This window comes from Corvus kubaryi, unplaced genomic scaffold (genome assembly GCF_017639235.1).
Source record: "Corvus kubaryi isolate FWS band 111438036 unplaced genomic scaffold, C.kubaryi_AGA036_p1.0 37249, whole genome shotgun sequence".
Lineage (NCBI taxonomy): Eukaryota > Metazoa > Chordata > Aves > Passeriformes > Corvidae > Corvus > Corvus kubaryi.
The window spans coordinates 5507480-5531420 of NW_024581072.1; the positions used below are offsets into that span (position 1 = coordinate 5507480).

Sequence of the window (23941 nt, forward strand, 5' to 3'; positions counted from 1 at the left end):
AACATCAGAGGGTTGGAAATAAAGGGCAAATTTACTAGAGACTACTGGGAAAAGTCCACTGCTACTCAAAAAGTCAATGCATTGGCTGCAACCGGCCATGGACATGAGGATCAGCCTGCAGAGATATAGTGGGCTGGGGAAGAAATTAGTATCAACCTTTCTATTTCCAGACTGTCTGAATTAGTTGCTGAGAGTTTTCCCAATTAAGAAAATGAACTGTTCTGATTTTATTTCCATTAAAACTAAGCTCTTCTCACTAAAATAGATTTTTGGTGGTTTTTTAAGGCCCTAATTTTGGATGAGGGTCTAGACACACGGCCTTCAAGACTGACCAAATTAAGATACCCTTGCATCTTTTTGTTTATTTAATCCCCTCAATCCTTCCAGTAGTATTAAAAACTTTGACACTGTTTCTCTGCTGTGTGGTGCCCATGTGATATTTTGGAAGATCTAGAAGGTTCAGACACAAGTCATGGTCATCTTCTTCCCCATTACAGTTATTAGTGAGGATTATTTGTTGGCCATGTTTACAATGAAGTTTTGGTGGAGAGACTTTCCAGATTCCCTGGGTGACATGAGACATCCAGAACTGTCTGATCTTCGTGTCCCTTAGTGCAGGTTCCCATAACTTGTCACTCCTACTGTTTTCCAAGCTTCCCTTTAATCCTCTCTCAAGCAGATTACTCTACATCTCTCTGTTTTTCTTTATCAGCTTTATTTTCTAGCCTTCTGATCATCCTCATTCTCTTTCTTCTCTTACGGATCTCCAGTTGTAATGTATGTAATTGTATGTATATTTCACCCTTCTTAAGTCAGGATGCCTAAAACTGAGCACAAAAATTATTTGAAGATATATCAGTGGAGCACAAGCAATTTCTTCCTGGGTCTCAACTTAGCCACCTGATCACATGTGCCACTGGGACCTCTTTGGTTTCAAAACCACATCCCTGCAGATGCCCTTCTGCAGAGCTACAATTGCCCATCACTTCCTACCCTGCGTTTGTATTATTTGACTGCCATTTTTTGTCTAGAATTTTGCATTTTTCACCACTGAAAACTGAACCCAGTGTTTCCAGACCTCTTCTTTAATGTTCAAAAACTACTCTAACCTTGCTTTCTAGCACATCTAACCTTGCAGCTCATCTAACACTGACAGTGTAATAAACATATTCAACTCTTCCATCATCCAAGTGGTTAACAAGAGCATTGGATACCTGCCTGGGGTGGACCCAAGGAAAACTTACTTGATACTTACATCATGTTTGACATTTTTGCCACCACTGCTTGTTACCTGCTTTCCACACGTCAAGAATAATGGGTGAATTGGGTGGATAAAGATGGTTATAATCCTCCTGAAGTGTAAGACCTCCTGCTTCTTGTCCTCATTGTACCCTTGCAATCCTCATATTCTATTTCCACAGTTTTCCTGTCAGTCACACAGAGGTTGCCAACAAATACATATCATCCTACTGCACAAATCACCAACCCCTGTTGCTTGGGTTCCCAAATGCTCTATTCCTATTATGTAATTCTATCAATATGAGAGGTGCAATCTGGTTGCTCTAGCACCTACCTCTGTCCTCAGTAACGGAGCTGCAGTCAGTAAGGAGCTGGTACCTGGGATCTGGGGACCATAGCATACACAAATTAACTTCAAATTACTGGAAGCTCTGCACTTTCAACTGCGGAGGCTGAAATTCAGGTAGCAAAACTTGAGGTGCTCTGTAAGTGCATTGGTCTTGCTTTGCACTTCTGAGATCAACTCAGCAGCTCAAAGTTTTCCGTGGCTCATTCACACTTTTCCTTCACGGCAGGCATTTGCTCTCACAAAGGACATCAACTAGTTTATGAATTTGAGAATGCAGGTCTTTCACTGGCCCCTGGTGTTCGTCAGAATCTGAAATTGATTGCTTTGCAAATCATTCACACTTACCTGCTCCGTTTTCTTTTGCATCGAAGTCCAAGCCATGGTCTGAGAAATTACGTAACTTCAGCTAAACAGGATATTTAGGAGTATTCAGCCTTTGCTTTGAGAAACATATGGCTGAATAGGCTTCATTATTTCCCCTGCAGGGTTAGCTAGGTGTTAAACAGCAGGTGAATGCCTTGGCATGTCTCCAGAGAAGCTCTGTGAAAAGGCCAGATAGCTTTACTGACAGCAGCAGCATCAGACTGCACTTTCAACCTGTGTATATTTAGCCTCCCCTTTCAGACCCCTTTCCTTTGAAGTTTTCCTATAAGGACTCCTATACTCTACAGAGGATTGGGCTGAATATTTCTCCTTTGGAGGAGAGGTGCTGCCTCAGCTGAAGGATATATCTTTAGAGTTCCAAGAAAAGAGAACTTCACTTTAATATTCAATATACTGTTGATGTTAGACCAAGAGCTTGATCAGTAAGGAGCTTATTGAGATAAAAGTAAAATATTTTAAGATATAATTCATTACAGGTCCCATCCAAAGAACTCTTGAGATTTCAGCCCAATCACCTTTTCTGCTGATCATCAGTAAAGAGAGATATTATATCCTTGCATTAAAAAGTCAATATTGCACCTTTCTGTGCAAACAACAGCTTCACAAGTATTTTTGCTTTAGCTGTGATTGTCAAAAAGGAAGTGTCAAACAGGATGCAATCAGACAGTTCATAAAATGGACAAGATTGTCTCACCGGAACAGTTACAGTGAGGTGAACTTACCATTGTTGCTAAAACTTTGTCCAAATATATTCATGTATGCTTAGTCTGGGGCTTTGGCAGGAAGCTTTAATGCAGAAACAGCGTGCCCTTCCGTCCTCCATGTGTTTGAAAGCTCTTTTGGTGTGAGTCATCGGAATCCTGTGGTTTGTGTATCCTGAGAGGAGAAGAGTTCTCTGTGATTATCAGACACTATGAAAAAGTAGCAGTTTGGAAATAAAATGATAAGGAAGTTCGTTATTTCATAGGAAATGTCTACTAATGGCTTTTTTTTCCTAATTTCTCCTCTTGGCTTAATGTTGTGTGTGGAGATCTTGTGAGTGTGATCTCTAGTTTGGCTTCAGAGACATGTATCACTTTTCAGAAATGCTACTGATTGATAAATGGGGGCTCTGCTTATGAGCTGAAGAAATTAAGATTTAGAAAATTACACTCCTTGAAACAAGGGAATCATCCTGGGTGTTGGTCTAATTCCTGAAGCAATGTGCAGATGTGTGCACTCTTCAGTAGCTGTCAAGGTGCATCTTATCTCCAGTATCTGATGGGAAAGGTGTCCATTGTTATGACCTTCTGTTAGTGCCCCAGTGACACACAATGGACTAAACCAAATATGTTTCCCCAAAGTGATGTGGATATCTTGTTATGCTTTCTCAAGATGGTTCTCAGCAATTTTGTTTGTCTTTATACTCTGCTAAAATCAGGATCCTGTCATTGTGTTGTATTGCTATGACAGAAAACATTAACAAAGTGTTCAAATGGGATGAAGAACTAAAAATTTAGGTCTTTTTCAATCTCCTGTTACATCCAGAGTGAAGTTACCACTCTGTGGGATCTCCAAATTTTTACTAAACTATTTTGCAAAAGAGCATTAAGAGAATGCTCTTACTGACATATTTGGGATGTATTTGCCTGAGGGGCTCATTGAAGCAACAGAAGTACCCTTGAGAAAACTCTTCTTTTCCTGGAAGAGGAAAAAAAGAGGCATAAAATAATCCCATAGAACTAATAATTGCTGACTAGTTCAGCAAGCTTCTGAAGCTGAACAACATGTAGGAGAACTGTGGTATGTGAGTTTACTTAGAAAAATAAAGGTCTCATAACCTTTCCAAAGATCTTTAATCCCACAGGAGGCCTTCTAATAATAATTTAGAGAAAATCCAAATTCTAGGAAGTGTCTGGAACACATGGAAGACGTATAATATTTGAAGAATGATTTACAGAGTCTGTAGGCTGAACTTGAACTGATGTCCTTAGCATTCTTTTCTGTATTTAAAAGGATCATTTATGAATAGCAGTTGAGTTGCTGTTTCACTGAAGAATGTGTGCATGCCACCTCTCATCTCCTACCCAGGCACACAGGCTCACGAGCATCAACAATAACTCTGTGAATAAGCTGATGACCACAGCAGTGTTGCAGTGGTTGTGGACTGCACCTATACAGGTGACAAAAGCAACCAAGCCCATGGCACTTAAATGGCCACTATAATATATTATTTAAGTAGGAGTCTCTTACTGTATGAATAAGATCAATAGTCTGCCCAGTGTAGTAAAGTGTGTTGTAGTTTGAAGTTGTAACTGCTTTTCTTTGTGTTTTGTGCCTTCGAAGAAGTTTATTCTCCACATGACCTTTATCTTGACAGCCACTTTATCAATAGCAATAAGAATGCACATCACTTCTAGAAAATATGATTAGAGATTCAGGGTTATAAAGGACTGCTAAGTCTTTTTATGGCTACAGGACATCAGTGAGGTCAGTCTCGAGTAATATAATTTATGTGAACATCTGGGTGACATCCAAAGTCTTTGGTTAAATAGAATTACATGAAGAAGAGAGTTGCAGCCAGTAAAATACTGGTAATAACAAAGTTAGATACAGTTGGTGAAATTCTTCTCAGATGAGGTAAAAACGACAGACTACCCTTTAATTTTCATTTGGGCTGTGTTTAATTCTGAACCCAGCAATTTAGGGAAGCAAAACTTAAAAGATGGGTGATCTGGAAAAAGGCAAAAATTTGTATGAAGTGTTACCCAGGAGAATGCAAATGAACTCTGTTTAACCCAGGATCTTGTGTAACTGGGATTCCATTACAGGGGACTGAACAGTTATTTACAGGATATTGATGCATTCTTAAATTTGATAGAGGCTCTCCGTAAAACTCCCAAGACCTACACAGAAAACTGGTCACGTGCTCTATTAGTCTTCTTCATTAACATTCGAAAATGTAACTCAACACCTGATTTCCCACACAGAGACTGGTGTACTCAAAATGTATGTCAACATTTGCAGTGGCTTAGCTGTTAATTTTTCTTCCAAACATATAAGACTCACTTTTGCAATCTTATAAACTATTTGGAAATATTTCTTCCAAACATATAAGACTCACTTTTGCAATCTTATAAACTATTTGGAAATATTGTGCCAAGGTTAATCACCTGCATCACATATACTGGTGAGGAATTTGGTATGAAGTGATTTGCAAGCTGTTGTAGATTTTAGAGAAGTTTGAAGTTATAAGCTAAATAGCAGCCCTAGAAAATAAAGGTCTTGGATATGGATATAAACAACTGTGTCTGATCTTGTCATATCTTATTGCTATGCAATTAATTCTGAATCACAAACCACCGAGTCCCTTCCTATTTTGCATAAAGTATTCTCTTACATTCCCTTTCCAGTATTGAGTGAAGTCAGGAGAGAAGCATAACTGGTGTTTTCATCACTACATGGAACTTGTTTCATTGTAGGAAATTAAATACCAGAATGCCTCAGAAGAATTAGAAAACCTGTTTGTGTGCTGATTTGAGTCTGCATGTGTGTTTGATTTAGGTTCAATAAATATTGCAATAAGTCATGGTGTTTTATCAAAACTGGCCTTGGTGTTGACAGTTTCAAAGATTAGTGAGAACTACTCAACCTCTGGACCCCCCAAACAGCTGACGTATGTTGGTGGGATCCTTTTTTCCACACCTCTACCTGACTGACATTTTTATGACTCCTTATTCCACTCAGAAATAATATTCATGGAGGATATACTTCCATTCTGTAGGTTTTCTCCTAGCGGAAAACTTTAAAACACAAGTTACAGACATCAGGTGTATTGCTGAAATTAGGCAAATGAGATTTGACTCCAAGGTTTCTCCTTCCTTACAAGCAAGATAACTTAAAACACAAAAGGTGTTTGTAGTGGATGGCGCGATTACACAAGCCTTCTGTTGCTATTAAAGTGGTGCAACTCACCATTTAGGGTTTTATTGGTAGCAATTGAAAGTTTGTACCAATTGACATCTGATGCAGAGCTTCTGGAGATACCCTGTGTTTAGAAGGAGTTTAGAAGGACAATACACTACATTTTACGGTAGTTATAATATACTCACTTTTATGTACACCATACTCTGTCCCATTTTGTCATGGTTTAGCATAGTTTGGGTTTTTAGTTAAGGAGGGCTCGCTCCATCAGCCACGGAAGCGATTCTTTTGCAAAGAGGTGCTTACAGCTTCCTCTAGACCTGACAGAACCAATCAACTGGCCAGTTTGAATATTGGCAACTTTGTTAAGCCACTTGAGAAGCTTGACACACCTCTGTGATCCACATTTAAGAACGAACAAAGCCCGGGAAAGCTCTCTTGCTTCTGGCTTTCAGACAGGTAACTGGGGGCCCGCGTCACGGCTTGGCTGAGATCTCAGCTGCAGCCCCTCAGTGCGGGCCGGGCTGGCCGGGACACAGCCACCCCGGAGCCACGGGGCCCTGTTCCACCGCGGCCCTGCTCCGTGCGGGCGGCCCCGCGGCGCGGCTCGGCCAGGCCGGCCCTCACCCCTCCAGTGCGGCCGAAATTCACCTCAGGCCGCTGCCCGGCAAAGAGCAGGTGACCAACAGCGATAAGGGAATTCCAGCTGCGGGGCCGGGTGACATTAACCCTTGTAGGGCTGTAAGCTCCCTCCTGCAGAGGGAATGATGACGCCTGCAGACATCAATCCTCTCCCAAGTCAGAGGAAAAGGAAAGGTGAAGGCACGTGAAGAAAACACCATAAAGACACCAAAGTCAGTGAAGAAGGAAGAGCTGAAACCCCAAGACAGGAGAAAGAGGAGATGCTTCAAGCCTAGGAGCTGAAATTCTGTTGTAAAGCTGTGGTGATATGACTATATGACTATATGACTATATGACTATGGCACATCAGAGTACCCGTTGTAATTTCATGAAAGCATGGGGGGGTGGAGCGTTCAAATTGCAGCTGTGAGCAAAAGTACCTGTGCTGAAATGAGCAAATGTTGAAGTAGCTGTGATTTGATGAGAAGATTGAACAGAGAGAGATGAAAGTAATGAAGACCCTTGCTCCCAGGGAAGAAGAAGACCTCTCTGTTCCTAGAGATGAAGATGCTCCCAGAGATGGGTGAAGAGAACCTTTGCTTGTGGACAGCTCATCCTTAAAATGGTACCCCATTAGCTCAAGATTGAACCCTTGAAAGCAGTTGTGGGGAAAGCTGTAGACAAGGGAAGGGACTTTCACATGTGACCAGAGAACCAACCCGGGCGGCTGTCTGGCTGTGACATTGAAGCCATGAGAGAACTGTTTCTTGTGGAGATGTCTCCATAGCATGAGCAAGAGAGACTCCTCTCCCTAAGTGAACTGAAGAAAGATTATTATAGAGATGGTAAACTGACTGAAAATCTCAAGGGTTGTCTTTTTACGTTGTCAGTGGGAGAAGGGAGAAAGGTGGGGGTAAGAGAAGTGTTCTGAAGGTTTAGTCTAATTTTTTTTCTTTCTTTTAGGTCTGTTAATAAACTTCTTTATATTCTTTTAAATTTTGTGCCTGCTTTGCTTTCTCCTAATTCTTATCTCACAGAAAAAAAAAAAAAGGAGGTAATAGATATTTTGAACCAAACCACTACACATTCTTTTGGAGGATTTCCTTCCTAGTGAGATTCCTCCTACCAGTAAAAGTGCTTTTCTCAACATGCCTTGCAGATGACAAGTTTTGCTGCAATCAAAATTTCTTATGTTTTTAAAAATTAACTGCAGGTAGGAGCACCAAAATCCAACTAATTTTGAAGGAATCCCAAAGAAGGCAGATTTCCTACAGGGTTTATATATCTATGTATGTGATTGCCTCCTACAAGAAGAATGTCTGATGCTCCTGTCAATAACCAAAGCAAAACTTCAATGAAAAATTATTTCAGCCTTTGCTGAACTCCTTCTTATAGCCGTTCAGCTTCATTCATAGAGTAATCTTTAATCCATCTTTGGTCATGGTCCTCTAAATATCTCTTTTAAGGCCCCCTCCCAGGCCCTTGCATTTTTGTTAAACAGAGAAAGTCTTTCTACTGCCAGGGCCATGAATATCTCTGACTTGGATTTGGATCATGACCTTCAAATCTTTCTTTTTACTAGACATACCAAATTCAAGAGTTCATTAAATCCTTTCCTTGTCTTTTCCCACACTTCTTCCTAGGTGTCTGACCAGTTTCCACAGCAGAACATATCCCTCCCTTCCTCCAAATGAACTGTTTCTCCAGGCTTTCCATCAGCTTTCCCAAAGCACCAGTCTTCCTCAGTAAAAGGCCATCTCCAACTTGCTCATTTGTGCGTTGGACAGAACAAGAGCAGAGCTTGCAGTAAAGTATGGCATGAGACACACAATGCCCAGAAAGATGAGCAGAGACAGTACCATGTGCACTCTGTAAAAGTACAGAAAGGAAGCAAGGCTTTTCAGCAAAGTGCAATCACAAAGTGTGAGGAGCAAAACCAAGTCAACACAGTCAATGTGAAGCAATGCAAAGAGTTAAGTTTCCTATTGCGTCCTGGATGTCTCAGTGGAAATCAGTTTGCTTTATGATTAAGAATGTTCTTTTAAGGTGTCTGTGACAGGAATGTGAAATTCAGCAAAAGAAAAATGAATCAGAGTCTGTTGTGGTTATTTTGTAAATTCCCGGTGTATAATGTAAGATAACAAGGCTCTGAGCCCTGAATTCCTCCACATTGAGGAAGCCCAACAACATCATCAAGGCAAGCTTTCTTCTGCACATATGGATGTATACGCCTTGAAATCATGGAGCAAATCCCCTGTAAAGCAGGATCTGAAAGGTTGTGTGAGAGAGCAAACGGGTCACAGAGAAATTATTATACACTCCGGTAACTATGAAAGTGCCTTATTGTGGGTTGCTTGGTAAATGACAGTAAATTCTTGTGGAAGATGGTTCATGTGAAAAACAAGTATGAAAGGTATCTATGAGAAGGACTTGAAGTGTATAAAAATTATTCTAGTTAGATCAGTCACTCAGTTCAAAAATATTTGGCACATGTCCCCATAATGTATGAAATTCTAAGACTCACAATAACATAGTATTTCCATTAATGCTGTGTTAATTGGTGCAACAGATCACTGAGTATATTTTAGCAGGTTTAAAATCTTGTCACTAATTTAGGTGTTAGTGACCACAATGCCTAGAGACTTGTAAAATACAGATCACCTCCCTCAAGATAACTTCAGACACACAGACACTCAAGGGAAAATAACATAAAAGAAATAATGCATTAAAGACATTTTAGGAGCATAGTATGACAAATAAGATTATGAAATACAGGAAAGCTACCTGCCGTGCGTTAGATTAACAACCATTGACTGCTTTCTCTTGTGTTAATCTAAAAACTGTGAAACTTCATCCTTTTTGTTGTGTGCTGAAACACTAAGTTTTGCAGTGTTAACCAGAAAGCCTGACTTAAATGTTCAATGAACATTAAACCTTCTTTATTCTTGAATATCTTTGGCCTCAAGTTGCTACTGATTCTGCCTTACTGTCTCCTCATTTTCAGTGACCAACTCCCCCAGGCAAAGAAGGAAGACTTTGCAGTTGAAAGTTGGTGATAGGTTGAGAAGAATTATTTTGGCATCCAAAGTGGGAGCTAGAGGTCACTTACATGATATGTCTGGTCGTCTAGAACCCAGGCTGCCAGTTTCTTGTACATTTTAACCTGAAAGTTATTAGAAACCAGAGTTTGCAGTTCTGAGCTGCCCAAAACCTACCTGATTGAGAAGTGGGCTCTTTTCCATGCGTTTCACACTCCACCTAAGTCTAGAAATGAGGCCTATCTACTTTACTGGGGGATCCTGATTCAGAAGCTGCACTCAAACCACACTGGAACATGTGCTGTTGCACATGTGCATGTTATTATGGGCCAGCCAGGTACCCTTTATTTTCCACTAGAACTGTTTTGAGGCAGCTTCATCTAAGTGGTGGAGGCACTAGAAAAAGAAGGTATTGTAATATTCCTCTGTTCACGACTGAAATGTTGTGTCCTCTGTCTTTGACCTCTGTTTAGTGTTGTTGAAGCTGGGTAAAACACATTGAACTCTTTTTCACCCATGGCATTGGTTTTGCTGTTGTCAGTATTTACTCACACAAATCCTCAAATAGCCATATAACAAACAGTCTTTTGTATTATACCATACTTTGCTTTCTCAGCTGTTCTTGTTTTCAATGCCAGCTTGTCTGTAACATGTAGGTGTGCTTACTGATCTAAGCAGGTGCTGTATGCCTGGCAGCAACATGAGGCAACACAATTCCCTCCCCTTATGCAGCAACATTTAACCTCAGTTAAATGCTCAGTAAGGCAAAAGACAACATTTGTTTGAAATGCAGATGCACATGTTTGTGGTGGAGGCTGTGTGACATTTCAGTGGACACCTGAAGTATGTTCAGAACTCCTGGCACGCTCATGGCACTTGAAGTCAGGGACACACAGCAAAATCAGTTATCACCTCTTCAGGATATGGATCCCTGCATTTGGGTGTGACAAAATAATTTCAATCATAATTAGAAAAGTTATTCCGGCTAGGGCTGGATGATTAATTCTCTTTTGTCATGCTGACTGAATGGGAAGAACTGCTGATTGAACGAGGAATAGAAATTAAATAAAGTCTGACTGAAACAGAACTATTTTCTGCAAAGCAAGCCAAGAACTACCCCAGATTTATTTGGTTTCTTTCTAAAACCAAATATTTTGCATATTCCTACTAATACCAATTCCTTATTTCCTGATTACTTAACCCGGTTCTTCTTTTTTTCTATTCTTCTTAAATTAAGTCCCATTTTCAAATTACAAAAAAGCCCAAAATATTTTCAAACCTAAAAGTGTTTTGTTTTGAAAAGGGATAATAAATGCAGAACATTTCTAAATTGAATGCATGCTGAAAATCAAACTGTTGTGAAGTTTTAAAAATCTTCCTGTGCTCTTTTCTTAGACAAGTTTTGGTAAATTAGTGCATAATTTGCAAATAACTTTTCTCCCTGTGCTAATTCTTTTCCAGTGAAGAAATAGTTTATTTAACTGTTTAGTCCAGCTGTGTTCCAGCCACTTGCTTGTCACATGCAAAACTGAAAGACACTTAAGTATTCTCTGTGTCATGCTTGTTTCTTGGATGTGGTGCAAAGCAAGAAAAGAGGAACCATCTTACTTGAAGAGCTATGTGTTAGTTACTATTAATTTCCTGCAAAAGTGTAGCTTAAGCATATCCACTAAACCACTCTTGCTTGTGGTATTCCCAGCTCAATTGTTAGTGTTCCTGCTGCAAAGTACTTCAGAAGATGCTCAGGCAGCCTGTTGATCTTCAGGGAAACCCCTAGATTTCCTTCCTTATTATTCATGGGGATTTCCCAGCCTACTGCAGAAAAACAAGGATCAAAGTGTTTTACATGCTGTCTCATGTCTCCAGATTCTTCATCTTGCTTAAATGCCTGAGGAGGTGAGTGGCCATAAATAGAATTCTTGAAACACTAGAAGTGGGAGCAATACAAGTGTATTTTACAAACCATTTTATTAAAATAACATTAAAAGTATCTTAAAATTTGGGGGGTTTTCCATACTACAGGGAATACTGGGCAGAAAAAGAAAGTAAATCCGTAGTTTTATAACTGTACTCTTTTTTTATTAGCAGAATAAGTAGGAGAGAGACAATAAAGCTAGGAAGATGTCTTAAAGCAAAATGAATTAGAGACAGGCCTGTGTGTGATCTTTGAGATCTGTCTGTGTGATCAGCCTTTTTAATGACATAGTAATCCATAACATAGATCGTTCAACCAGACAGGACATCGGCCTACAGTCTGGATTTGTGCTTGTGTTGCTTGTGAAATCCAGCAGGAGAACAGCCCAGGTTTGCTCTGGGTTCTAGGAGTCACAGGTCTCCCATCCATGCATCCAGTGTGCTGGCCCTGCCTCCTACGGCTCACCAAGCTGGTTGAACAAGTGCCATGTTTAATGCACACATTCACTTCCCTTAACTGTAGTAAAAAAAATGTGGTACTCAGAGAATGTATTTTCACAGGTAGAGGGTGATTGATACCTTGTTTTCCAGCAGCAACTATGTTGAAAATGCTGACTTTCAATCACTGCCTAAAGACACTGTATCTGCTAGGTAAAAAAAGAAACAGACACAAACTTTGCCAGAACATACCTTGCATACTACTAATCACTCGTTGGCAGCTCTGAATTTCCATTTACCTGTTGAACCTTGTATTTGAGACAGGTATTAGCTATAGTGAGGGTAAACAAGTATTTAAATATTTAAATTAATAAGTGTATTGGTGCTTTTACAGTCCATTAGAGGTAGGAACTCCTTTTAGGTGTAAAACTTATTTGCTCATGTGTTTAGAACAAATCTGAAATCATGATGAAAGAAGTTAGTTTCCCACCAAAATTTAATGTGAGTAGGACTGACCACATCTCTGTCTAGCAGTGTAGTGTTTTTACTCCCTCCTAATTTCAAACTTGGGCTCTTTTTGATTAATCTCATTGAATTTTGGTATCAAGTTAAAAGCCAAGAAACCTGTGTTCATACACTATTGATCATAGTCATTATTGTTCAGTTTTTCAGAAGTATAGGGATGGTTGCAGTCCATCTGAGAATGTGCAAAACCTCCCCTGTTCGCCCTTGAGTAACACATGTGCTTGTAATCACACCTAACTTTTTAAAACATGAGGAATTTGAAAATGAAAAAAAGGCAACAGCTTTTACTCTAGACAAAAATGTGTCCTCATAAGGGCTGAAATTCACTGCAGCCTGCTTGAAGTGTGTTGAATTAAATTTCAGAAAAGAAATGCTCATATTTAGGAATTAAACCAGCCAATATTATATAACTACGTTTTTGTAGATTTTGAGAATAATGGACCAAGTAAACCTTAGTAAGTGAGATTTTAATGGACTTAATCATAGATTTGATGAGTGTTTTCCTCTGAAATTTGATTCTACTGAGCTCTACATGAAAAAAACCCAAAGATTATAGTTCTGTGCTAAAGTATTAGTGGAATTACACAGGAACTAATTGTATATATCTAGGGAATCTGAGGGCTTGGACTGCTTGGGACAGAGATGCCTAAGAAATCTAACTACACAGCATGTTCCCAGGCTATGGAAAGATGCTGGAATAAGCTATCTCCACCCAGAACTGCCGCAGGAGCAGGAGGCCTTCTGCTTTGTCTCACTGCCCTTCCCAACAGAGTCACTTAGACTCTCAGCACTCGGTGCTGATGAAGAAATGGGGCTGCAGAGCTGCCTCTCCACTGGCACCCTGTCAGGTCACTGTAGTGGACAGCAGTGATATTGCCAGACTTATCTGCTGAAACGGGCACTGAAGCCGGGAAAAAACCCTCTCTCTTGCTCTAATGCTGGTTGCTCTGTCCAAAAAATGAACATATGAAATACACCGCTCATGTCAGATTTAGCTGTGAAATATGCATTCAGATGTCACTCTAACCCTTCAATTTCAGAAATTATGAAAACAAACTTCATTTCTTTTGGATAAGAGAAGTGAGAAAACTCTTATCCTTAAGACAAATGCTTCATTGTGACCAGATGGGACAGTAAGTGCAAAGCTTAAGAAAGCAAAGCTGCCCACGCCTTGCAGCTGCCTGATTTGCTGAAAGGTGAGCACTAAAATTGTTACAGCGTTGTACCTCGTTTCCTGGAAAGATGGGATCTGATATACTTCATTTGTTTTCATCCACGTTGTTTGCTTTGCATTTTATCCTGATGAAGGATGTAGCTACAATTTCGGCAGCATTTCCAATCACCTCTGTCCTGTCCTACTGTGGTGGGATGAAAGTTTAAGAGGCTGGGACACAATGTGCTTTTTCCAAATGACAACGCTAGATGGTGCCCCTACACTTCCCAAAAAACCACACAGCCTAGCCTTGGCTTTGAAATCTCAGAAACGGTGAAAAGAGTGGAGTGATATGACGTGATATGATGTGATGTATTACGTGTGCATGTGTCTCTATGTTTTAATCCTCACACACTATTTATGTCCTTAGTTAATGACATGTGGAGCTATTTTCTCTGTTAGTCCCTTAAAATAACTATTTTAAGCACATGCATGCTTTTCCTTTCCTGTTTTCCCCAAACACCCACACAGAACCAGAGGACAGTTAATTGGAGGACGTTAACGGTAATTCCAGAAGACAGGACAGATGTTAGTGGTTCTGGTCCCAATCAAATGTGTAAGGGGCAGCTCTGCTAATGCAAGTTACCTTCAGTTCTAACACAGTGTTTGTGTGCATGTGTCTCTGCCAGACTGAGACCTGCACGTCCAGAAATGTCTCTCTAATAAAATGTTTTCTACACACAGTGCTGAATCTAAAGCACTAAAGACTTGATTCTTGCCTGAGAGAACCATACAGAACTTCATTTGTGAGAGAAAAATCCAGCCTGAAAAATTGGATATGAAGGGCTTTTCACCTTTGTTTCATAGTGCTTTGGGTGTTTTTGGGGTATTTTTGGAATTCAACAGGCACCGTGGAAATTGCAAGAAGACATGCAGACTGCAGTGTGGTTAAATGAGGGATAGCCTTACTGAATTCCTCCTGCAGCACCCTGCAAGCTCTCATCCCAAGGCTGGATCAGCTCAGCACCTTGCTGCTAGTCTGGCTCGTTCATCTGGGAACTCTCTGCTGCTTGCACATCCCTGAAGGAACTGATGGGAAGAGAGTGACAGAGACTAAAGCACTAAAGATAGGTCCTGAACAGTGGCTTGCTATGACCAACACAGAGCACGTGACACATCTTCTCAGGTTTCTTTGTAGATGTGTTGCAAATTGCAGTGTCCTCCCCTGATGGCACCGTGGCCGTGGTGTGGCTGGGTGACAGCCTTGGAGGCAAAGCCAGGAAAAACAGCAGCCAGGAAAAACAGTGGCCAGTGGTTGGGTCGGGTATGTTTTAGTTCAGTTTCTCCCCTGTGTGTGGCTGCCACTGCCAGGTGTGCTGAGGACTCCATCCCTCCTTCCCAGTCACCTGGACCACACAATTTGCATGCCTGTGCCAGGAGCTTGAGAGTATTGCTAATTCCCCACCTGCTTGTGGTCAAATGGTGAGCCCTGCTGAGGCCAGGGCTGGTGCCATCTGATTTCAACCCTCCTGATGTTCATACACTCTTGCACTTGGTGCTCTGGAGGAAAACTTCATCCATGAGGGCTACTTGAATGAGATGATTGTTCTGGACCTCAAGGGAAGGTGAAATAACTGCTGCAAGGAGAGGGTGCTAACAAGCTGTGCCACTGCTTCCCCTGGCAGCATTCAGTGCTGATGTTAGCAAATACAACCAGTTTGTATTTCTCAGGTTAAGGACACAGTGAGCTTTAGGGTTAGATTTTTGGGAAGATACAAAGAGTGGATCTGGATAATTTATTTTGGTTTTAGAAGGTGGAGTCAGATTAAGGTTGAGAAAGCAATGAGATTTGTTCATAGTATACTTGGGAAGAGAAGGTTCTGATGTCTCAGAGGAGGTGACTATGCTGGTCACCAGTATACTGATAAAGACTGGCAGCTGCCTTAGGGAAGGAGAAGACATGAATGCAAGAGCAGGATTCATTTATATTTCCTGCCAAGTATCTGTTTCCTTGTTGCCCTCTTTTCCAGCTAAATAGGTAAGCTCTAAGGCTGGGACTACAGTCTGGGTACTAAAGTACTGTGCAAAGCAGAGGTAACCCTAATTCAGGACTATTTTTAGTTAAGAACACCGATCAGTGTCAGACCTGGGCTAAAATAGCTCACAATGAGTGAACTATTTCATCTTTAAAAGGCAGGACCAAAGGGAGATGCAAGAAAGGACTGGCATATCGGTGAAGTTGATCTCTGCTGTGCTGAAAATTTCCCCATATATTTCCCTGACACTCTGGGGAAATGCAATTCTAAGCCTTGGTAATTGAAAATAACTTTATTTCGTGCCTTTTGAGCTCTTGGCATGTTCTTGGTGCTTCTGTGCAAGTCCATGAAAACACACTTATGAGCCATGGACAAACCAAAGTAGTGAGTGAAATATTCCTAGCTGTACATTTCTGCAGAAAATCAGAAATGACCACAAACTTTGTCAAAACGGTCAGATTTATTGTATTTCAATGTTTTCTTCTAGAATTGCTTTCTTAGAAGGGTAACAAACTGACTCCTTAAATTCCTTTTCCATTAAAACATCAATGATGTCCACTCAGCACATTTGTAATTCTTGTACTTCTAGTATTACAGAGTGCAGGGGTACTTTCCCATATACAGTTATGTCATTGTGTGATTGATCAAGAGCTCTGTGCAATGACATCAATGAGTTCCGAGGGTCTTCGGGTTTTTGGGGGGCTTTTCATGTGATTAGAAGTATTACATTTGAAGAAGACCCCTGCTTCACTGCTATGGGATATACACTCACTCAGCAGTGTCTGTATGAATAACATCATACCTTAAACAAGAAAATCTATTGCATTGCTTAATTCATGTTCCCAGCACAGGGAGGTCTGGCCGCCGTGGGCAGGCATGTTCTCAGGGAGTGCCTTTGCCAAACGCTGCAGGTGAGCTCCTGGCCCACACCCCTGGCAAGACACGGGCTAGCAGTGCCTGCACCACAGGAGCAGGGAACATGGGAGCTGTTGCCTCCTCTTCCCTCACAGGTCTTTCAAATCTCCCACACTCACAGCTGATCTCTTGAGTTGTTTTCTGTGGGGAGGACCTTGCCTAGTAGATATGTTAAAACCAGCTATATACAAGCCACTGAGACCAGCATGTACCATTGGTTTCCTAGTTTCTAAGCCCATAATCCATGGCATATGACAGATTTCTGTCCACTGTGAGTAAGATTAGCTACTTCTGAAATGCATTAGCAAGCAGAAGTGGGTTAGCAGTTACAGATTGATGTCAACAAAATCAAAATACCTTGTTTTAATAGAGTGACGCTTCACTGAGTAATTAGCCTTCACGCTGTGGCACTTCTGGTTCCACCTTTTAGTGACTGGGCAGTAGGATCATGGTGGAATTCAGGAAATGTAAGAAGCTGCTAGGTATTGTTAATTAATGAGAAATGCGCCTTTATACTTACAGTGAGAGAGTTTATTGGATGATACCAATGTATGCTCTCAGGGTAGAACACCACAGAGCTGGTCATTGCTGTCATTTATAAAGTTGTTGGTTTGGCTTTTGCATGAGTTAATTGTTTAAACTGTTATTGTGTTAAAACTTATTATTAATCCATAATTGACCCCCTTCTGTTTACCACTACACATTTGTTGCTTACACCCTTTTAAGGGTCATTTAGTGTTTTACAAGTTAAGAAGTTACATTTGTTAATAATGATATCGAAATGAAATGTTCCTGTTTAAAAAAAATTGAGTTGTGTGTTGGTAATCATTTTTAAGACTCTCCTTCCAGGACCCTCAGCAGCTCATAAGTTAACATATTAAAGGCAACGGAGTCTTCCTCTGACAGAGTAACCTGCAACCATGGCAACCATGCATTTCAATAAGGAGCTTTTCCCGCCAAAAGAATGGATTACCTCACTCTTTCAGCAGCCCCTGGCAGCAAGCGAGCCACTGGATGAAAGAACTGATGTCATGATTTTTCTATCCAATTACCTGAGGCCAGGAAGGCTGGACTATGGGTGGACTGTGGGTGTGTCTGGGAGGGACCAGAGGGTTTAAAAGGCTTCTACACAAGCTGAGGGTCGTCTGGACTCTTCTAGGGCTAGCCTTGGGAGAGACCCAAAGCTGTGGCTCTCGCTCCTCATACCTCTTTAGAGGCATAATTAATTAACTTGGGTTTTAGGCTAGCTAAAGCCACCACAGCTTTGATTGAGTTCTTGCTCTGAGGCTCCTGGCCAGTTCGGTCAAAGAGTTCTTGATCCTGGCACCCGGGCTTTTCCTAATTTTATTTTATAGTTTTATTTTTGTACTGTTCTTGATTAAATTCTTTGTTAAATAAATTACCTTTCTATGGTAATTTCAAGAGTTGTTGGTCTTTATAACAATTGCCGAGGGATTTTGGGATTGCTTCTCTACCTGCTAGATTGCAGGTCAGGGATACATCCACTGAGGTCAGTGGTGTTGCATTAGTGGAAACATAGCCTGAGAGGATAAACAGGGCTAAAGGACTTGTGAAACCCATGTGAGTCATGCAGTGCTTAGGCCACTGGCTAAGGAATTAAAAGACTTAGGAGGAGAGGCTGAGGTAGCTTGGTTTGCTCACCTTGGAGAGGAGAAGGCTGAGGGATGACACTATCGCAGTCTACACCTTCCTCAAGGGGGAACTGCAGAAGGGGAAGTGTTGATCTCTCTCTGGTGACCAGCGATAGGACCTAAGGAAAGAGAAAGAAGCTGCATCAGGGGAATTAAAACTGGGACGTTGTCAGAGACTGAAAATAGTTCATGCCTCAAACTGATAAAAAGTTTTGCTCATTATAAAGACGCTACAACCAAAGAAGCCTCCCTGAAGACTGGGACTTTGAATTCAAAGTCAAACTGTTGATTAGATAAAGGGAAATGCAGTGTTCAGTCATCCCCGGCTGAGTTTGGGGCGGGGGGGAGGTGTGTGTGGGGGGAGAGCACAGCTCACAGAAGCCAGATTTACACAGACTCCCCCCAACCGAGGGGGGAGGAGGAGGTTTTGGGTGCATGGTGCAACCTCTGGTGAGAGGCAATAAACACCCATCCTCTGATTACACAAACCGGCCCCGCTGTGGAACCCCCAACCCCACAGAGCACATCCACTGGACATTCCCATGAGAGGCTTGGTCCCACAGGACTGCTCGTGATGCAACGGACCCAGAGTCTGCTGTGAGAGACTGCCCCTCACCTCCAGGGGGACATGCCAGGACATTGCTACCTGGCTCAAGGGTATATAAACCCATCAGATTCTATGCTTTCTGGGGGGACCTTCACCACAAAGAAGACCAGCCAGAGAGGATCAACAGAACATCTTGGGATCCACAGATGGTGATATTTTCCTTATTCTGTCCCTGTCACTCTTTCTGTCCCCCCCACCTGTTTTCTACTTCTTTCTTTCTTTCCCTCTCTCTCTCTCTCTCTCTCTCATATTTACTATCAATAAAACTCTTACGATTGTCACTGGCATATGGTCTCGTTTGCACCTTAATTCGGGCAGAGGCATTTCTAAGAACCTTAAAACTGGATCATAACAGACATTTTTCTGGAACCTTTGGTGTTTGAGTAAACATTTAGTATGCTTGCTTGGTTTAAGCATTTTTCATCCATTCATTCACCCAAAGATGAAGCCAAAGGAGGATCAATCAGACACAGCTATGTTGATACACAAACTTACTGATATGAACAGTCTTACTGTGTGAGTGTTGCTGTGCTTGAGAGGTTGATCTCCCACTAAATTCCACAGCAGCAGCTTTTACCCCTGACTTCAAATGGATTATCATGTGAACAACAGTTCGGTGCAAACAAAGACATGCTGTACATGACTCCAGTGGCTGTGGCACTGCAGTGCACATGAAGTCTGTGTTTATCAGTTAAGCACCTGCTCTACTGGTGGTGTGGAGGTACCAAGTATTTGCATGGGTGCAGGTGGACTTCAGTATCATGGAAACACTTGATGTGCAAGAAACTTAGCCTAAAGGCACCTGTGTGGTCAGCCAGACTGTGCCAAAGGGACAGCAGACTGAGACGTGAAAATATGACACCGTGTATATCCGGACTTACTTAACAAATTGAGCACCCATCAGGACACAGGTTCAGGCTGTTCCTCTTGACATCTGTCTGTCAGTCTGCACTGCAAGAGGAAATAGATAACTTTCTAAATGGGCTTATGTCCTTAGACTGAAAATGTTTCACAGTTTTTACACTAATTCAAATTCTCATTAAGAAAGATAATTCCATAACATGAGAATGTTACGGGTGGTTCCTGTTAACACTCTTTTTCTAGGTGGAACCTGACAGAAGTGGTATTTATTTTTCTTCAGCAGACCTTCCCCTCAAAGATACTGACTGGGATGTAGGTCCCACTGTGTGCATATAGATGTCTTTGAGAAATTAGTGAACAGGGCATTCTCTATCTAAAGTCTACGACAGATAATGACGAGGTGAGCAACAAATCCCACCCAGTGTGTTGTATGAAGCTTTATTTCATTGCTCCTTTGCAAATCAGGCATTATACATTTATTTTTACATTTTTTTCTCAGGCCACAGGTAAATTCCATGACGTTTGACTTGGCTGATAATTCTTACTCCCTATTCATTACCTCACATGGGAGGGAGTCCTTCTGGCCAATCAAACCCGTAAAGACTTCAATGCACATTAATCAGTGGAACATAATTCCTTTTTGGTACCTATGAGACATGAGTGTGCTGAATACTGTGGGGAACGCACAAGATAATTTCAGAGATTTATCTCCCAGAGTCTTCTAATGAAAAATTAGACATTAAAATAATTAAGATAATGAAGATTTGGGCATCTTCAGATGCTGTCAGTCATAAATGCCTCTTATCATTCTATTGCACTGCTTTCCATTCAAAAAATTTCCTTGGACCATCAGCTCCTGCAATATTTTGGAGGAGAGGACTGTGCAGTACCAAATGCCTGTTAAAAAACAGGACTGAAATATCATACATGATGGTTGACAAAGACACTTTAGAAGCCTTGTGAAAAATAGATTTAGCTCCCAGATGGGCAAGGTGTATCAGTGAGCAGAAATGAACAGCCCTGCTGGCAGCACTCAACAGGTCTGCTTCCTAAGACACAAAGCATTAACAACCATTGTCAGCCCCTCTGCCCTTTCCTCTGTTTCTTTGTATGTTCAGCTCTTGAGTTCAGGTGTGGTTTCTGTCCCATTGTATGAGGACCCAAAGGGCTTGAGATAAAATACACTAGAATAAAAACTGAAGTTAATTTCACAAGGGAAGGCTGAAAGCATTAGAGGAGATCCAAGCCTGCTTCAATTGTAGTAGTATCTTGGAGATTTGAAGCAGACAGTATCTTGAAGATTTTCCTTAAGACAAAGAGTGCCACAAGGATCATTTCTCTGTTACAAAGCTATTTATGAGCTGTGCTAAGTTCCTGGCATAGAACAGGCAAAGGTAATTTAAATAATATTTTTTTCTATTTCTTGTCTTCTGCCTTGCAAAGAGCAAAAGTAAGATCTAGCACAATTTTAGTGTCTTCTAAGGTCTCTGAAGAGTGTCTTCCCCTGCCTTTGTGAATGGGCTATAAAAGTCTTCAGAAAAGAGAAAGAACATTTTAAGGTGAAGAAAAGAATTTTAAACAGAGATCGTGTTTTTTCCCAAGAAACATAAAATGTCATGCAAAACATCACTTTCAAAAGACATTTGCTGCTCTTACAGGTTAACCCAAGAGAAGGTTCAATGGGATCAGATGGAGGACTCACCAAGGAATGAGAACAGCAGTGTTTGTTCAAAAGTTGTTTCAGACCCTTGGCTTAGAGCCTGACACCTGTGAGGATTTTGCAAGAGAGGCAGTAGATACTGCAGTTAGGCAACCAGCCCAGCACCGTATGTTATTTTGAAGCACACGCATGCATTCTGCAGCAATGAAAGGATGAGGAATTGCATCCCTCCTTGTCTGCTGTTTTCTATCAAAAACTTTATGCATTTCTCCTGCCACAACAGAACCTACCATCTGGTTTCACAAGACACTAATTACAATTTAATAATTACATGTCTTGGTTTTGAAAGACAGGTGTCTGCTAAGGAAGGCAGAAGCCTCCCTTGAAGTGGCAGATATAACCCCTTTTCCTCCGAGTTATAATTTTGAAATCAAGGGCCTCTAGGCAAAGATGTGGGAAATAGGAATAACAGTTCTTTACTATATATATATATATATATATATACACACATATATAACCAGTCAAACAAACAGCAATAACCATGGCAGTAACAGCAAACAATCACAAACCCAGTGCCAGCCTTCTCGGCTGTCGGGCCCTTTCCCCTCGGGTGCAGTTCCGCTCGCAGCCGGCAGGGGCGCTGGCGGCTCCCGGTGAGCAGGGCAGGTGCGATGGTTCCCCCGCGGCTGCAGGGGGCGCTCCGGAGCGAGCTCGGGGAGCACGCGGCACCGGTGCCCTGGGATCCTGGGAAGGGATGGAAGAAAAGCTTCACAAACCCCTGGGCAGCTGATCCCGGGCTCTCAGGAACAGCAGGCTGGAACGGCAGGGATGAGCACAAATCGCAGGTGGCAGATGAGATGTATCCAAAGAGGGAACCCCCCGGAGGTCTGGGCAGGCAGGGCGAGCACGGCTACAACGCAGCGAAGGCTGCAATCAGTGGCGGGGCAGGGCAGCCACAGCCCGGCCTCCAGCGGGACAGGGAAGGTGGGCTGGGGGTCCTGGGATCTTTCTCTGCAGAAAGAAAAAATGGCCGAAAAAGAACCAGGCTCCTCTCCCCGAGAAGCCGAGAGCGAACTGACCCCACACCCAGGTGAAAACAAAAGAGTGGCCAGGTCTTTTGTCTTCTCTGAAGTACGGCCATTTGTCCCCTAGCAACATGCATATGGGAAAAAATTCCTTTAACAGGAAAAAAACTAGGACTAAACTAAAACCCCAACATTACATTTAATTTTTTTTCTGAATTTTTAGTCTCTGAATAGTGGATTATTATTGAGGAACTTACAGAAATGGGCAGTTTTAAAGATCACCTTAGGTTCCTTCTGTAGAAATAAAACTATGCTCAGAAAGCCACCATTCTCTTGACTTTTACTCAAGTGTGAATCAAGTCTTGGTCAACAGAGGGAGATACAGCGTAACTTATCAACACATTTCTCAGGCAAGTATACAGTCAGTTCAAGTCTTCCACACAAAACTCAAGGGACTTAGCAAATCTAATTCATTCTGTATTGATGTTCATAGTTACTGGGTCTTAACTGATCACCTTACATATAATATTACACTCTCAGGACCATCAAAGAGCTGCTTTGGGTCTCAATGCTAAAGCAACCCTTGCTCTTGTGTATTTTACTTTATTCAGCATTAGGCACAGAAAACTGAAGCAGAAGTCTGTGCACATTGCAGTCAAGGACAGTGTGAGGAATGGAGGATCCCTGGGAAGTGAGGTAGGATGCAAGCAAAGAGCCACTCTGGGAAAACAGCACTCTGGTTTCCTCGGGGACCTTACCTGCTGCAGATCCCCTCACCCTCAGCAGCCCCACTCCTGTGCCTGGAGGAAATCTAGTCCTTAAACAGAGGCTTCAATACACAAGCAGCTTTGTTACATAATGATGCAAAGAAGGCCTCTGAAATGCCTGGTTTCTTAAATTGGGATATATTAATATCCTCTTGACTTACGGAATGAAAATACAATTACCTGTGGAAGTCCTGCTGCCCCTTGCCTACTCTATTGCAGCAATCCGCATGTTGCTCAGGCTCATGCTGTCTGGAATCAGGTTTACACAACAAACCACACCAAAGGCTTTTGTAAAACTCCCTAATGATCTTTATAACCTTTTTAGAAGAACAGTACTTTCCTTATTTACTGTGAAATTGCAGAATCACAGAACCAATTAGGTTGGAAAGGACCTTTGAGATGACTGAGTCCAACCTCTGACCACCTCATTAACCACATCATGGCACTAAGTGCCACATACAGTCTTTTCTTAACACCCTCAGGGATGGTGACTTCACCACTTCCCTGGGCAGCCTCACTCAATGGACAGAAGAAGGAAAGGAAAGGAAGGATATTAAATAAGTACTTGAGAGTAAAGGTGGACTAGAAAGTGAACCAGGGGGATGGGGAAGCAGAGATTAAATGATTTACTAAGAATTGATTTGTTAGAAGCAATGCATACAGCTTGCCCAACACTTATTGTGCCTACCAAAGCAGGACGAGAAGATATGAGACTATTGATAAAGGGAAGGAATCTTGACCAAAGATTCTGTTTTTAACCTAAAGCCAATTCAAACCAGTCTTGAAGTTCGGACTTAGCCCAGGGGCATAAAGAGCATGCGCAGGGAAGAAAGGTGAAAAGTTCAGGATGAGGA

General features: G+C 41.7%; 1 long non-coding RNA gene across 1 annotated transcript in view; it reads right to left on the bottom strand.

Annotated features, from left to right (window-relative positions):
• LOC121662429 overlaps nucleotides 1–23941 on the bottom strand; it is a 24942-nt gene continuing 1001 nt past the window's right edge. The window contains exons 2-5 of the long non-coding RNA XR_006015291.1: nucleotides 19656–19725; nucleotides 18178–18286; nucleotides 2695–2848; nucleotides 1–2128 (exon numbers count right to left, since the gene is read on the bottom strand). This is a non-coding gene — a long non-coding RNA (uncharacterized LOC121662429). The remainder of the gene's footprint in view (nucleotides 2129–2694; nucleotides 2849–18177; nucleotides 18287–19655; nucleotides 19726–23941) is intronic.